Source organism: Onychomys torridus, chromosome 16, assembly GCF_903995425.1.
Source record: "Onychomys torridus chromosome 16, mOncTor1.1, whole genome shotgun sequence".
In the NCBI taxonomy this organism is placed as follows: Eukaryota; Metazoa; Chordata; class Mammalia; order Rodentia; family Cricetidae; genus Onychomys; species Onychomys torridus.
In genome coordinates this window covers 4,989,873-5,004,204 of record NC_050458.1, presented here as the reverse complement: position 1 = coordinate 5,004,204, position 14,332 = coordinate 4,989,873, and the positions used below count along the sequence as shown (strand labels likewise).

Genomic DNA, 14,332 nt, shown 5'->3' with positions numbered 1-14,332 from the left:
TTCTGGAGAATATGTCTATATGGCTTTGTGTCCTTTTATTCAGTCTGAGACCCCCACCTGTGAATGGTAGGTCTTCCCTCCTCAGGTAAATCTCTCTATAAATGCCCTCACACTTGGAAGTGTGTCTCCTAGGTGACTCTAAATCTAGTCAAGCTGACAATCAGGAAGAACTTTTACAACTAATAACATTAAAAACGTTTTGTATACCTGTCTGCTATGGTTTTGATAACATTTATTTTTGTGTCTTTTACCCCTTTTCTGGTTAGATGATTTATTATTGGATCTTGGGGATTCATTGTGTGGCCTCAGTATGAGTTGTTTGTCTTTCTGCTTATAAACATTCCTCTTCCAGTCTGCCCCTGGGCACTTTATCCCCTTGGAGAACACTTGCCCCTTCTGTGGCTCCTTCCGTTGTAAGTCACAGCTTTGGTGCTGGGCCTGTGTCACTTACATGTGGATCTCCCAAATTTTCCTCGATGCTTCCTTTTCAAGCTGTGTAGCTTTACACACCCACCTGATGAATTTGTGTATGGTGAGGGGTTCAGGTTGAGATTCTTTCTGCACCCTATTTTTTTGGGGGGGGTTTCTGAGACAAGGTTTCTCTGTGTAGCTTTGAGCCTTTCCTGGAACTTGCTTTGTAGGCCAGGGTGGCCTTGAACTCACAGAGATCCGCCTGGCTCTGCCTTCCGAGTGCTGGGATTAAAGGAGTGTGCTACCACTGCCCGGCTCTGCACCCTATAAATAACTAAGAAAGTGGAGGCAGAAGGATCCTAAGCTTGAGGCCAGCCTGGGATGCATGGTGAAACCCTGTCTGAAACAAGGCAAACAAAACCCCACCATAGCCGGTCATGATTTATATTCACTTAGAGGCTGCTTATGAGATTTCCGGTTTCTCTCCTCTGGATCATTAATCTGTCACTGTCCCTACACCAGTGTTACACAGTCTTAGTAATTATAGCCATGAGATATGTTTCAAAATCAGGTAGAATGGCCTCTTCCATTTTAAATTTTTTACTCAAATTTATCTTAGCTGTTAGAATTCCATTCTTTCTCCACATTGGTTTTATAACAAATTCATGAATAGCTACAAAAGAATCTTGCTACAATTTCTATTAGAATTGGGTCAATCCTGCATATCAATTAAAGGGAAACTGTAATCTTTACTATGTTGAGTCTTCCAGTATGTGCACAATTCTTCTGTTACTTGAGCTTTGCCATCATAACAAACTCAGATGTTTCAGTGTATAATCCTCTATGTGTGTACTTAGGGATTACTTTTCCCAACACTTTGTTAAGGATTTTTTATGTTGTCTTTATCCTTGGCATCAGAACACAACCACTTTTCCTAAAATACACTGAAGATTTCTTGTGTTGTTGGTGTTTGTTTATTTGTTTGTTTGTTTCTGGAGGAGATTGTATTCAATCAGTATCCGATTCTTCATTTCTTGAGAATTCCCCTGTAGTTCTAGAACTTTCTTTTGGAGGAAATACAAAATTATCATTTCAATTATGTTACTAGTTTACAAATTGTTCAAATTGTGTATTTCAATTTGGTTGTTTTCATTTTTCAATAAAGAGTCGATGTTTTCCTAAATTATCAATTTTATAGATATAGCATTGGCCACAGTATCTTTATAATAATAATGACTCCTTAGTGATGGCCCTGCTTTCATGATGATAGCATGTTCACTTAATTTCCCCTCCAGTTGACGGAGTCTTGTCAACTTTATTGTTTTATATAGCAAGTATGGAAGAACTTGTTCTCCAATTATTTAACTTTAGCTTGTTTGCTTTCTCAGATTTTGTTTTAGATGAGTTTATTTTTATGTTTTAATTGTGTTGGCGGGGGTTCTCCGTGTGAGCGCAGTGTTACGGGGGTTGTGAGCCACCTTACACAGGTGCTGGGAACTGAACCTGGGTCATCTGTTGAGAGCAATGTCCCCTTTTAGCTGCTGAGCCATCTCTCCAGCTCCACGTCTCACTTTAATGTGGAGAGCTCACCATGTTGTTATTTATTTCCTTCTACATGTTAAGTTTGCTCAGGTCCTTGTTTGACTACAGACAAGCAGCATGTGGGTCTGTTTCTACTGTCTGTTGTTTCCATTATAAATCTTGGCTGGTTAGATGACATCCTTAGGTTGAACACCTAAGGATGTTTTTTAATTAATTTGGAAATGATGTGTGAAAATTTTCAGAGGCCCTGGGTGGCATCATCATGTGTTATAATAAAGAGAAAGTTTATATACTCTAGAAGGAAATGAGAATATAGGAAATTACCTCATTTTAGGTATCATGGTGATTTGGGGGGTGGACATTGGCTCTGCAAGGCCTCATGTTTTTGTCTTCTATTAATGTTAGGATTTAATATTTCACTTATGAGAACTGAACACTTAATATGCTTACCACGCTCAGGCCTATTGGAGGTCCCAAATCCCCATTTTGTCTCCTGGGTCCACCAGAACCTGTCTGCTCTACCGTCCTGGGCCCTCCCTTCATGCTTTCACATCAGGCCACTCGGGAACCAGCAAACGCTTCTGGAGAAGGAAAGGTGCTGGCCTCCCTTCTCTTTACTTAGGTTTCTTAGCTTTTGTCTCTTTAGTTTCTGAGAAGTTTTGAAGCCCCACATCACTTAAGAATTTCAATTACTGGGGCTGGGAGATGGCTCGGGGTCAGAGCACTCAGGACACTCACCCCAACATATGTAAAAAGCCAAGAGTTGCATGTGTAACCCAGTGGTTGGGAGAGAAGGCAGGGAGGAGGGGAGGCTGGCTGGGGTTTGTCAGCTACTGGCCTAAGTGAAAATCAGAAAGCTCCAAGGTTCTGTAGGAGACCTTGCCTGAGCAGTGAGCAATAGAAGATGCTGTGTCTTCCTCTAGCCTCCCTATGCACACATGGACCTGCACTTGCACATACTATACACACACACACTCACACACACATACAAACACGCACATGCATGTACGCACACAGGCATGCACCAACCTTTTTGTGTGTGTGTGGCGGGGGTACAGGTTCAAGACAGGTTTTCTTTGTGTAGCTTTGTGCCTTTCTTGGAACTCACTCTGTAGATCAGTCTGGCCTTGAACTCACAGATCCACCTGGTTCTGCCTCCCAAGTACTGGGATTAAAGGCATGTGCCTGGCATGCACTAACTGTTTAGGGAGAAAATAGCAGATAATGTTGGAATGTCCTCAATGTTATAAATTAAATATTTGTGTCTCCTCAAAGTTCCTGTGTTGAACTCCTCTCCCTGAGGTAAAAGTCTCACAATGTGAGCAGTTTAGAAGCTGACTGAGTCCTGAACACAGAGCCCTGGTGGATTGGACTGGAGTGCTGCTCCTAATATGCAAGGACACAATGACAGTGCCCTGTATGAACCAGGAAGCAGGCTCCCATAAGGTGCTGAATGATCAGGTACCTTGGTTTAGACTTCCCAGCCTCTAGAACAATCCAGTAATCACCTGTTATTTGTGAACCACCCGGTTACTGGTATTTGGTTCTGATAGCACAAGCAGATCAAGACACCGTTTTTCTTTATCATTGATTTTGTCACTCAGAGTTGTTGCTGCTGTGGCTACTTGTCTCTGTTAGTGTTCTGTTGCCGTGATGAGATACCATGACCACGGCAACTCTGATAAAGGAAAACATTTCATTGGGGCTGGCTGACAGTTTCAGAGATTTAGTCTATTATCATCATGGCAGGAAGCATGGCGACATGCAGGCAGACATGGTGCTAGAGATGGAGCTGAGAGTTCCATATCTGGATCCTTGGCAGCAGAAGGAGACTGTGTGTCACACTGGGCAGAGACTGAGCATATCAAATCCCACCCCCACAATGACACACTTCCTCCAACAAGGCCTCACTTCTAATAGTGCCATTCCCTATGGGTCAACCATCCAAACCCATGAATCTATGGGGGCCATACCTATTGAAATCACCATACTATTCTTTAAGGTCTTCCAGCTAGTTTTTTAAAATAATAGATATTACTGTTATCTCTGTTGCTTGAATGCATGCTAGTCCTCACACTAGGAAACCAATCAGCTGTACCTGTAGCGACATATGTGATCCCACAGGGAGTTGAGTATGATTTTATTCTTAATGTTTTCACTTTGCCCACTTTCCTTGATTCAAATCTTCCTCATTTCATTTTTCCCATGTCCTAGACCAAAGCTAGAATCAAGACTTTAGAATTCCAAGATGCTGAAAAATCTGTCTCTCCTCCCTCATAAATAAATAAATAAATAAATAAATAAATAAATAAATAAATAAATAAATAAATAGAAATAGGGAACTGGGTTGTAATTCATTTGGTAGAGTGCTATGTCATAAGCAAGCACAAGAAACTGGGTTTGATCACAGCACCATCAATCAATCAATCAATTCTGGGGGCTGGAGAGATGGTTCTGTGGTTAAGAGTTCAATTCTAAGTAGCCATATTGTACCATTGCCTGTAACTCCAGATCCAGGAGGATTCAAACACAATGCCTCTAGCCTCTGCACTCACAGTGCACACACTTACATAGACACAAAACATCCACATCATTCTAAAACAAAAATAAATTTAAACATAAAACAACCCTAGTGTGCAAAATCAAAAAATAAGAAATAATTTAATTTTGCCTAAAAATACTTAACAAATACATTGATAAAAAGTTATGAAGTTAGGCTTCCTAGATATCAATGTTGGCCCTGCTGTGTGCTAGGGAGGCAAACTACTAATCTATACTTGACTTCTTTAGTTGTGAAATGTGAAAGGAACAGTATTTTCCTCATAAGGTTACAGAGAAAGTGATTTAGTATATATGCCGAATCTACAGGAGTATTCCACATATACTGAGCATTCAACGTCAGTTAAAGTAAATTATTATCAGACATCAATAACAGTAACTGTAAAATATGTCAGCATATAAATTACTCATGACTTAACCAGGATAAGACTGATTTACTTAGAGCCATCCATTGTTAGAAGATGTTGTGAGAACTCAACATTTCTGTCTTCTATTTTTTTTTAACTCTGCCTCTTTGGGGGTTGGTTGTAGCTGGCTCAGGGAAAGCCTTTCTCTTCTGTGGTAGAAGAAACAGAAAAGCATTCTGTCTTCTTATTGCTCTGCATTCTTTCCCTAATCCATGAGTCATTCCATGCTTAGCGAGCCCTTGCTGGGTCTGGGCTCTGTCCTAACCACAGGCAACATGACAAATGAGATCCTTGCCCTGGAGTTCTTCATGGATACACCAAAGCTGGACGGATAAGCAAGAATTAGTGAACACACACTGAGTGCTCTGCCCTGTGGCAGAGGTCAGAGTTTTATGATCTAGTCCCCTTGCAATGCTCACAACAACTTAACATGTAGACACTGTGACTTAGGACACTTTGTGACTCACCCAAGGTCCAACCAAAAGACCTAAGATTTGAATCAGAGAGCTCCAAGAATAGGTACAGAGCCTCCCACTAACGTTAAGACAATAGAGATGGTAGCATCGATGCCTAGAAGTAGTGAGAGTTTTAAGGCTGATTAGAATTGTCTACTCACAGCCCAAAGCACCTGTTAGGCATGCAAACCTTGTTCAGTGACATTTACCACATATTCCTGGCAAAACAGTCAGACTAATAATAGGTGGACCCGCCCTACTTTCAGTAAGTAAAAATTATTAGGGATACCTGTGTTTGAGTGAATATTTTAAAATTGGATGAATCATTTTCACCTCTAAAATGATCTGGCCTTCAGAAAATGAGATGACACATATTCCTTCTAGTGGGATGCAGTGTCATGGGAGAAGGCACTTGTGTACTGCCTGTTTCATTAATTAGCCAAACCGGATAGATGTTTGAGCTCCATGGAGATCAACGTTATGGTTTTAACCCTGCAGATGACTGCTAGATTCCTTATTTGTTAGCGAAATCCCCATCCCATGTAGTTTACAGAGGAGAGTGGGTGGATGATGAGGGTTGGATGCAAGCTATAGGAAATGGGGCTCATACCGTCCACTGGTTAGCTTAACCTGTCTGCAATGTAAACCCAAGCAGTACGGAGTGAAGCATGTCTGTAAAACTGATAGGAAACTTAGAGTGAAGATGTGCTAGATTTTGTCTTTTTTTCCCCCCGAGACAGGGTTTCTCTGTGTAGTTTTGCACCTTTCCTGGATCTCGCTCTGTAGACCAGGCTGGCCTCGAACTCACAAAGATCCGCCTGCCTCTGCCTCCCAAGTGCTGGGATTAAAGGCGTGCGCCACCACTGCCCGGCTGATTTTGCCCATTTTGAAATGACCCTGTTTGGAGTACTGAAATGTAGAGGTTTCTAAGAACTCTATGCTTCAGAGGACATCACCTACTGGTAGAGGCTGACATTGCAGTTTTGATGCTAAATAAGGAGAAACAATTGAGTAGCCAGCATGGCTTCAGAGCCTGGGCTAAGATAAGTTAGGCAGCCAGTGGGGAGAACTTGATCCCTGGCCTACACTGCCTCTGCCCTCTCCCCTCCCCACCGCATCACTAGGAACCACACTTCCAAACAGAAAAGCACAACTATAAATAGAATGCGAATTTGGAAATTAGAACCATTGCTTACATCTGCCCCTTATAAGGCATCCAAACCAATTTACATAGACACTGGCTGGCTTCAACCGCTGTCATTCAAACACATAGGTCCATCCCCAACTGTCACCAGCCTGCAATTAAAGGATTTTTCTTTATAGTTCGCCTTTACGTTTGGCAGGCTACCACCAAGAGCATCAGAAAAATAACTATTCCCATAAATTCCATCTTATCATCATTGTGACTAGTGTGAAAATCAAGCACAATGAAGGAAAAGACAGAATGGGAAGTTTTCATGGCCAAGCAGATTGGATGTTAGTCCTGTGAAAGAAGCAGTTTTTTACTTTCTTGAAGAGGTTTCATTGTGTGACACGAGAGTAATTTTACCAGTCGGCCCCAGAGCTACTCAAAGTGTGTGTGTGTGTGTGTGTGTGTGTGTGTGTGTGTGTGTGTGTGCATTATGTGTGCATAGTGTATGCATGTATGTGTAAATGAGTATGCGTGTATTTGTATATGTGAGTGTGTATGCATACAAGTGTGCATGGATGTGTGAGTGCTCATGTGCATGTGTGTACATGCATGTGTACATGTGAGTGTGTATGTATGTGTGTATACTTATGAGTGTGCATGTGTGTGTGCACCTGTATGTGTGTGTGTGTATGTGTGTGTAAGCCTTGTAACCCTGGCACGTAAGGGTCTTTTTAAAAAAAATCTCTCCTCCCTTCTTAGTTCCCTTATCCTTTGAACGAGTCCACATTTTTAAAAGGCTTTTTCATAGTTCCTTCCTCTGGGTTTCATTTAATTTTGTTTAATTGGCTTCCTGTTAATTAAGAATGAGAATTAACTGGGTCGTGAGCGTGCATGCAGAGCTAGAGGTAAGCTAAGTGTCCCTGAAGGAAATGGAGCTGTAATTTGGGAACAGGTGGGCCAGACCTTTTTCTCCTCTGCTCTTGGGCTGCGGATCCATTCACTCACACGTGAAACTCCAGCTAGCCCAAACCAGTCGGAGACGCGTGGGCAGTAGGACTTGGTGCCTGCATGGGGCTCCTACCTTTTCTGTAGTCCTCAGGTCATTTAAAGCCGTGCCATTGTGGAAGTTCTCCAGCCTTCATGTTCCAAAGAGTCTTGGATGGTGCCTGCCTTGAATTTACCCTCCCTGATTTCTGGGTCGCGCTTCCTGTCAGGGTCCTTCAGCTGTCCCAGCTTTCTTCAACACACTCTCAGCACACTGATGTGGACTCACTTGTAAGAATCGTTTTCCCTCGGTTTATTTACAGGGTGATTTAATTCACTAGGAAATCCACGTCATGGACGTTTTCAGTTTCTTTCCTTGAGTGGAGGGGGAGGGGCTCCGTGCTGTGATAGTGAGACCACGGGTCCCAGCGTGTGTTTTCTGGCAACCGGAAAAAGGACAGACAAGCTTTAACGATGAAAGTTGCAGGCACCAGTGAGTCACAACTTTGAGCGTTGAGGTTGTTAGGCACTGCTCACGGTGGCTTTGCACTCCGTGTGTATACATGCACGCGCGCGCGCACACACACACACACACACACACACACAGATGCACACACACAAGCACACACATCAGTGACAGATGACCTATTGAAATAATTTCAGAGCCGGTCTGTGGTTGCTACGACAACCAATGCTCTCTTGGCTTTTATCTGGCCATGTGACAGGGACTTTGACGTCAGCCAGAGGCAGAGTCTGTGGCTGAGTCCACACAGTCAAAGGCTTGTGAGAATCCGGTGGATGCTGGACCTCGCTGCTGAGGCTGTCGCTGCTGCTGCTGCTGCTGCTGCTGTCGGTTCCCAGGGGCTGCGGGAGCATGGACTGCTAAACCCCACACTTCTGCGTGAGGTAACCAGCTTGCTTTATACACAGGAGTTAGGTGTTTTCACGGCCCGTCGTAACCTCCTGTAACTTTGTCTTCAGGAGCAGTGACTGATGGACCCAGCCAAGGAATGTGAAAGCAGCTCCTAGTCACGAATTTCAGGCAGTCTCTGGAATTTGGTTAAATTTGGATTAATATTCCATGAAGTAGGTTAAAATGTAATCTCCTTGCGCAATGCTTGCTAACATACATTATTTAGAGATTCGCATTTTGCAGTGTGAGCCAAATTTGCTCCCTCTAATTCCAGAAATCCTCGATCGGTATTGTTCGGAGTCTAATAACTCCAGCACTGCCTTGCAGGGTGCAGCTAACTTTTCCCTGTTGCGGTTGCTGATTTTGCATGAGCTCACGGCAGTTTGGTATTTGGTTTCTATCTCATTTGCAGCATGTATAATTAGCAAGGACAGGAGCAGTGAGAAAAGACTCTAGACTTCCAAAGTTGTCATTCTTGTTGTACAAAAGGGCTTTGGGTGCTCTGTAAACAAGAGGGACACTGTCAACAGCTTCCTGTTTAGAGAAAAAGAATCTCGGATGTGCCAAGGAAGTTGGGGTGGGACCTATACATCCGTGTGGTTGTGTTTTGGGTTACTGCAAAGTGCTCCTTTCTCCATGGTGGCTCTCTCTGAAAACCCAGCAAGGAAGAGGAGGGACTAGGTGGCCTTTTCTAAGGAGTCCTGTAGGCTGGTTCTGATCTTTATTCTTAATTAAAATAACTATCTAGAGAAGAAAACAATTGCCTGAAACTAAATATTCATTGATGTGAGGTCTACCTTAATTTCAGCGCAGATTTAAAATGTTCACTAAAATTTTGCTCCAGGTCTTGCGTGAGTCATTTGCTAACTATGATTAGAAAGGATTCTCACCTCTTTATTTCTCTGACACACTGTGCTCGAGGTTGTGTGCATTGCTATGGTTCTGCCAGCTGCTTCTGTGGCTTGTAGTTTCAAGGAAACTTCTGGCTCTGAAGCAAGCAGAAGCCTAGATGTCTGAACAGGATTCTAAAGCTCACAGACTTAACAGAATCGAGGCAGATTTTAGAATGCCACACGGAATAGAACCAGCATTGGAAGACGCAAAGGCCAGCTCAAGTCTATATGATGGCTGTATGTTGATGATATGTTAGTTATATTTTAGTTCAGTGAAAGAATAAATTGTTTTTACTTATATTACCAGGTACAGAATTTTAAATTAGACATTTTACACTTGTTGGAGAGAATTTTGAATAGCTCTTAGCTGTAGTGCTAATAACTGCTGTATCAATTATTGCCTAAACAGCTTTCAATGAGTGTACCTATTTTGACCAGAGCTTCCATCTGGACTGTCCAGTGTCTGATGTGCTTGTATGTAGCATGTATCTATTAAGACATCCTCCCATCATTTAACTTGCCTCATGGTTCTTGTAACCCAGAGGCTACCACTTTAACATGTTAACTGGTGTGTGACATTTCATTTGAGCATGGTGAGGACCAGTCAGTGCTGTCATTCAGAAGTACCATCTCTGATGGTATACACTCGGTGCTTAACTTTTCTTACTCCAACTACAATATCATAATTCATTTTCTTGGTTCTCTCCCTGGGTTTTAAATTCACAGGAGTCTTGTGTACGAAGCCTTTATACATGAGACTGGATTTCAATAATAAAAGCATGAGAGAAAATCTGTGTTAGTGGCAAAATGTGGGTGACAAATTGAGACTACAGCCTCCCTGATGAAAAGAGGTGCTTTCAAAGCCACAGGTCCTTTTTTAGAGCAAAATGAGGGAAATCGACTCATGAGAACCATTTACCTACAGCCGTGCAGTTCTGTTGCTTTCAAGGTCAGGTTTGTTTCAGCTTCAACAGATGCCAGTGTGGAATGATTTACTCTAGAAACCTGGCTGCTGCATTATTAAATGCTCTGTGTAGAGTGTCAGGAAACCTTAACCCTTTCAGTGCCGTGAGAATTTTTGGCACTCTTGATAAAGCCTGTGGACTCTTTTCAGAATGATATTTGAAATGCATAAAACAAATCATGCCAGGTTGCAAAGGGAAACCACTTTTCATTAAAATGTGGTTTTTTTTTTAAAAGAGGCTGTGAATTTGAAAGGGAGAAGAGAGGGGTATATGGATGGGGTTGGAGGGAGGAAAGGAAAGGAGGGAAATGAAGTAATTATATTATAATCTCAAAAAACAAAAAATAAAATGTACTATTTCTTTAATTAGGATATTTGATAATATGTTGTTAAATCCTGTGAACCAGCAGCAAGTGTGGTAGCTATCACAGTTTTGAAGTGGTACTATCCAGAAATGCTGTTTTGAGATTGAGCTAGTCTAATAACTGCAATACAAAATGCACATATCTATCTATGATCTCTCTTGGCAACAATATCATAAGCACTTTGGTTTGTGACCCACATTTTAATGGAAAGAAATACTGGATTTCAGTTTGGGGTTGTGGAAATAAAGATGTCATGTTTTTAACCATCCAAGTTCACAGGGTTCTTTTGAATTTTGTCTGCCCTAGAGTTAACTAATATGTGAGTTCAGGGTGCCAAAAGGACACAGAACCCCACTGGAAAAAGTCCATAGCCTCATTTTGGTTTTATGGCATCTGATTTTATTCTTGGACCATGAGAATTTCACAGTATTCTCTAAATACCTAGAACGAGGGGGTGGGGGTGGCATGGCCCCTCAGCTGCTGATCTGTGTTGACTCTCCACATCCCTCACCATCCTTAAGTCGTCTTCTGTTACTTGCACTAAGAAAGTCTTACCTGGTTAGGAGTAGGTAATGAGGAAAACAGAGTTATACAAGCTCAAACCATGCACCGCCGAGGGCTGTCACTGTTCACAGGGACCTTCATCCACACAGAGAAGGTGAGCAAGCAGTGCGTAGATGAAGAGCCCGGTGAAGAAATCCTCTAGAGAAAGTGCTTCCTGCACTAACAGCCTTTAGAGAAAGCATTAAAGATCTTGCAAGACTTTCTAGCTTAAAGTAAACCCCACATATATGCAAACTGACAACTTGCAAAGCTATTTCCAGCCACGTAAGACTGATTTGTCAAAAGTCTCCAGGGTGGTATACATTCAACATGAATTGGGAAAAGGAGACACTTCCCAGGAAAGCTGAACTAGATGAGTAGCATATTTAAGCTGAAGCAGGGGGTGTAAATGTTATTGTTTAACTCGACATATCAGAAAAGCTTTCATTCCTGAATTGCTTTGAATGAGAAGAAAATAGTGTTGGCTTTTATCTGTGCAACTGAGGAACCTTGCAGTCAGTTGGCTGCTGCCACAGCTCTGTGTTTAGAAAGTCCAAAGCCATCCTTTCGATTACATCATCATCTACCACCCAGCACAAAAGAATGGAACTAAGAGGTTTTGCACAAGCTGTTGTCTAAACCGAATCCAAATCCCCTGCATTTGAAATGGAAGCTGAGCAATTTTTCTTCATGTGTTCTCAGAGGGATTACGAAAGAGGATGTTCTCGAATAGTTCTTGCTCTTTGGATTAGGAAAAAACACCTGCTTGGAGACTGGGTCTCTGTGGGAACCTGCAGGGAAACTTGGAGAAGTCTAACATCTCCAGCTGCCCTCTGCTTCTTGATGGAGGTGTTGGGAATTTCAGCACAGAAAGGAATGTGTCAATGAAGTTTTAATGAAATCAACTTTTCTTTAAGTGATGCCTTGTGGTGGAAAGCCAATTAGAAACAGCATTATAAACTTTAACATTTTTTTTTTATTGTTTCCAGAAAGGAGACCATAAAAGTCAGTGCTCATTAAGACTTTTATACAGAAATTGTGTGATAAATATTTAAGTTCACTGGTGCCACATTCTCCAAACCAATATCAGTCTGTTCTTTTTTAACTCTGTGCTTAAGTTCATGTTTTTCTAATATGTATCTAGAGATGCCATTGATGTCATGCTGAAATGTCTCAGTGCTTAAGAGCACTTGCTGCTCTTCCAAAGGACCTGAGTCAGTCCCCAGAAACCATACCAAACGGCTCACAACCGCTGTAATTCCAGCTACAGGAGATCTGAGGCCCTCTTCTGGCCTCCACAGGCACCTGCATACATGTGGCATAAACTTAATATGGGCACACACATGTACAAATAATAATAATAAAATAATAATAATTTTAAAAAAAATTATCCTATGTTAATCTAGAATGGAATATGCTCGTATCACAATAAAGTCACATATTTGATTTGCAGGTAAGAAATCGATCATCTAAAGGTATTCTGCTGCTGCCTTGCTTGGTGGGAGACTTTTTCATGGTTTCTGAGTTCTGCTCAGCAGCTCCAGCAAAGCCAAGGCCTGTAAGCAGGTGCGGTGGTTACTCTTCTTGTTGTGACAAAAGCACCCCGTGAAGGCAGATTAACCCTGGAAGGGGTCATTCTGGCTCACAGTTAGCGGGATGCGGTCCATCATGGCAGAGACGGCAGGACAGCACAGCCATGAGGCAGTGGGTCACATTCCATCCTCAACCAGGAAACAGAAGGAGATGAATGATGTTGCTCAGTTCTCCTTTTTTCGTTTAGTTCAGGGCCCCGGTGCGTGGAATGGTGCCTCCCACAGGTAGAATGGGTTTCTTCACCTCAAGTTACCCAGTCTAGAAACTCCCTCACAGATGTGCCCATTGATTTAGCTCCTAGACCCTGTAAAGCTGGCAGTCAATATTAACCATTATATCAAGGTAACATGTTTTAAATGACAATTCTGAAATGTCTTTATTTCTGTTACTGTATTCGCACCTACTGGAAATAGTATGACTGTGTGCTAAGGGGACGCCCACACACCAAATTGGTTTTGGGATGATCATATTTACAACATCCTGAAGATACAATAATAAAAAGCATTCTAAAAAAGTGAAGGCATCCCATACCTTCCTGTGTCTTACCACGGATCAGTTGCAGCATGCTCGGCCAGTTATCAACCATTTGCTAGTGTCTCCTGAAGTCACCACATTATTTAAGGCCTTTTGAGTGCCTCCTTGCCATGGCCCTTCAGTGGTGTCTGCCACTGGAAGAGGACCTTGGTAGTTGATTTCATAGACTCTGGCTTCTTGACTGAGCTTTTTACTCAAGCCTTTGATACATCCGTATCTGAATACCTACTATGTGCCAATATTGGATGAGACATAAGATATGCTTAGAGGAGCAAAATGAGTCAGGTTCCTGCCACTGGGACACTTACCGTCCAGCTGGACAGGGAACCAGAAACCTGCATGTGCCAGCAACCAGGATCCCTCCCTGACAGCCACACCATGTACTGTAGCCAAAAAAGAAAGCCCTCACTGAAATACATAAAAGGAAGCAAGATAAATAACCTAGAAACAGTGAAACTCTACTCCAGAATCAAACATCCAAAGAGGAGTACTGAACAGCCGCCTCACTGCTGAGCAATCTCCTCCCCTCGCAGAGTCGGGCTTCCGGGGGAGTATGTGAAGGCTGTTCCCGGGGGACCAAAGGTTATCTGTCCCCTCATTTGAAGATAAGTGACCAAGAGAATGATTTAGTCTTCTGACAATACTCGGGATTCTTCAAACGATAGCAGCCACTTTACTCTTTCTAAGCCATCTTTACACTAGAGCCCAGGAAGAAGAGGCTCCGGTATCTCCACTCCGGTAAACAGACCTGTGTTCCGCCTGATGTTCTAGCACAGCGCTGCCTGTCTTCACTCACTGACAAGTCTGGTTTGAGGAAAAAATGCTGCTCCACAGTCACCCAGGGACTTGGGCTCTTCCTGACTTGCTCTGAGTGTAAGCCCTGTCTTTGGCACTTTCTGTGGGCTCTTTTTTAACCAGTCACGGTGTGTTCATCTGGATATACTAGTTAGTACCTGTCTCATGGATTTACAAGTCAGCTGCCCTCCATAGTAACTGGCAGATATTAAGCACTCAATAATTAGACCCACTCCCAGTTA

General features: G+C 42.5%; 1 protein-coding gene across 2 annotated transcripts in view; it reads left to right on the top strand.

Annotated features, from left to right (window-relative positions):
• Positions 1-14,332, top strand: part of Ncald (neurocalcin delta) — a 180,014-nt gene that overhangs the window by 88,654 nt on the left and 77,028 nt on the right. Inside the window, exon 1 of one of the 2 annotated variants that reach the window (XM_036208389.1) lies at positions 8,121-8,396. The exons of the other annotated variant lie outside the window; for it this stretch is intronic. The gene's annotated coding sequence lies outside the window, so the exon portion shown is untranslated. Of the gene's footprint in view, positions 1-8,120; positions 8,397-14,332 lie in introns of those variants that run through there. 2 annotated transcript variants of the gene reach the window in all.